Raw genomic sequence first — 3,121 nt, 5'->3', positions numbered from 1 at the left:
TTTTGTGCACAACTTGGCAAACGAAGGGAGAAGCGACTGCGGACAGGCGCGTGGTCATGATATGCAAAGGTTTTCCAAAACGAATGGCAGTCAGTTATTGGTCCGCGCCATCGGTAACTGATGGCAGTGTGATCGATTTGAGTTCGTGGTCGGCACGCGGTTAGAGGACACCATGTGCCCAGACGAAGTCGGCTATTTTGGAAGTTAGTACTGCATAAAATCAGCCTGCGGCCAGCACACAGCTGAAGCAATCGTTCCTCATTGTCCGTACCTACCTACCGAGTTCAATTCATGTCGACCACCTAATCAGTTCCCAGATGCGCTAAGCCTACCCATTGTGCATTCAAATCTCCGGTGATCACAGCGATATCTGGGCTTTTAGCTCGCCGCAACAGGGCATTCAGGACGTCATAAAACTTGTCTTTGACTGTGTCGTAGCCACAGTTTTTTGGGGGCGTAAGCAGACATTGACCAACTTCCCGCTTGTGAGAATTTTACGGATATTGCCGGACGAATCACACAGAGGTGACTATCAAAGAGCATCCAGTCAAGGAAGAGCCCTTCTACCCGGTGAATGAGGACTATACAAACCCCTGCAAATCCTGCCATAGCAGATGCTGGATTGCCAAATATGTGCAGCCGAAAGGGAGTAGAGAGTTATTCGGCGGTTTGCTCAATCATTGTGCTTGCAGCGCTTTCTTGTTTCGGATACACAGTGCACATCAATGCCAAGCGAGTTCAGTGTGGGAGCAAGAGCAGCTTGTCGTCCTTCTTGCTTCAGAGTGCAAACACTGAAGACGTCCTATATACGGTAAGTAGGTCGACCCCGTTGATGGTACCATGCGACGGCCGATGTAGCATGAGTTTATTAGTGCATATGCAACTCACGGTTGTACTTGGGCTGGAATACTCTCACGGCGCCCACACCTAGACAAGAGGACGATTAGGGTCCTCAACCGGAGCCTTCGGCTCAAGGGTCGAGATGGCCCAAGTGGTTAGAGCACGAATTTACTGACCGGAAGGTCCGTGGTTCGAATCCGACCTCCGCCACTCGACCTCCCCTGTCTAGGCTTAGGCAATCTGGCAGTATCCCAGCCCTCGTGCTTCCTTCGGGTAGCTAGGCACCGGAAGGATGCTACAGCTGAACGTTTTAACGCTTCGGCTCAAAAGCCTGACCGCAAGGCAACGGTTTTTGGCTGAAAATGCATGTACACCACCATTTTTACAGAACACGTCGCCACATTTGTTCCAACCCCAACCTGGAAGATCGTGAGACTGTTTTGGTCTGATTTTTAACGATTGACCAACCTAGTACGAGGTACTCTGTGAGTGTTTCGCGGACTCCCCCAGTATAGTTCAATGGGTCGCGGATGTACGCAAACCGCCACACCACGGTAAAGTCCAGGGTCTTCTTTATGGTTTTGGCGGTTGGCTGTATAGACTGGGATAGCTTTCTGGAACAAAAGATAACGAGCAGTGGTTTGTGTTTCGTCACGAACGTGAATTTTTGGCCATAAAGCATTTGGTGGGACTCCTTCAAACCCAAAATGATGGCCAGCGCTTTCCCAACTTGAATGTGATTCCGTATAGCTGGAGCCAGTGACCTTGCAGCGTGGGCGATCGCCTTTTGTGTACCATCATGGAATGCGATAGCTATGGCTGCGTCAACTCCACGGTTTGATGCGTCGGTTGTGACATTAGGCAGTTTTGGTGCGTAAGTAGACGTTCAGATAGCAAGAACCTCCTCACTTCTTCGGATGCAAGCTGAGGGTCTATGTTACACATCTGAACGGGTACGATCAACGACTGTATGCAACATGAGAATGATGGGACAAATCCCCAACTATGACACCAGCCCAACCACTTTTGGCGTAGACGGGAGACCGAACCTTCGGAGGAGAGCTCACAGGAATTCGCTTTATGACTGAATAATGTCAAGTCTTTCTGTTGCGCGAGATATACGGTCGTGTCCGCTGTTGTACAACCAACGGGTGTTCAGAAGAATTCGTCATTTCTGTTCCGGAAGCAGAGTCAGATAGTTGTGGCTTAATAAATGGATCATTATTGGACTGCGGTTGCTGCTGTTCAGTTGCTGGAGCACACCCAACATCTGCGGAAGGCACCATATGATGTAATGAGACCGATTCCTCCATGCCGTTAAGGTGTCTGACGTATGCGTACTCCCGGTTACACCCCAGGAGCTCAAACTCTTCGACTGTGGAGTCATACTTGGAAGATCGTGTATCTGGCCGCATCAGAACCGGTCCTGCAGAAAGCAATAACTACGGCAGCTATGTACCGACATCGGATTTTAGATCGTGATGAAACATTCACTCGTGTGGAATGGCATTGGTGGCGGTGAACAAATCAGCATCATTGACAGCGTGACACCAGTGTTCAACACCGATGCTTCACTGCCGTACAACGATGATTTATTTAAAATCCTTATCATAAGGAAAAGAATAAAGGTGGATGGGGAAGGGACTTAGTGCTGACTTACCACAATCATTTCGAAGTGCCTACACATTATTCAGGCAATTAGGATAGAAACTGACAACAGGAACGCCACTGACATCGGTTAGCAGCCATATCTTGTAATGTCTCCAATCAGGCGCAGTGGGGATCACGCGGTCCCCACCCTGGAAGGCGAATAGCACCAACAGCACCCTGGCGTTTCTTAGTCTCCTTAATAACCGTCGGCCACGTCAGGGGTTGGCCACTCTGGGCTGGGCACGGAAAACAGCACTCTGCTCGGCAAACCATGGTTTAGCATACGCAACACATGTCCTAACCAAAGCAGCTTGTGGTGCTGGACGCATTCTTCAATTGATTACCCGTTGCACAACCGATACAACACTCTGACGACATAGGTGTCTCAAGTTAGCAAACGTGACCCGGGCCTTGCAGGTTCGTGCATTCACCTCATCTGTCACAGTAGAGTCAGAACCAATACGACCTCCAAGATATGTAAAACGCTCCACAACTTCCAGTACCTCTCCCTGGATTTTAAGTGGCGCGTTCAGTGACTGCACGTCCACAAGCATGACCTTACACTTCGTGGGTGCAAAATGCATACCAAAGGACGGGATGACTTTGGTCAGTTCATCCAAGAATACTTGCG

Source organism: Opisthorchis viverrini (assembly GCF_000715545.1).
Source record: "Opisthorchis viverrini unplaced genomic scaffold opera_v5_90, whole genome shotgun sequence".
NCBI lineage: Eukaryota > Metazoa > Platyhelminthes > Trematoda > Opisthorchiida > Opisthorchiidae > Opisthorchis > Opisthorchis viverrini.
The sequence above is the reverse complement of the archived record's forward strand: the minus strand, read 5'-3'. Positions refer to the sequence as shown.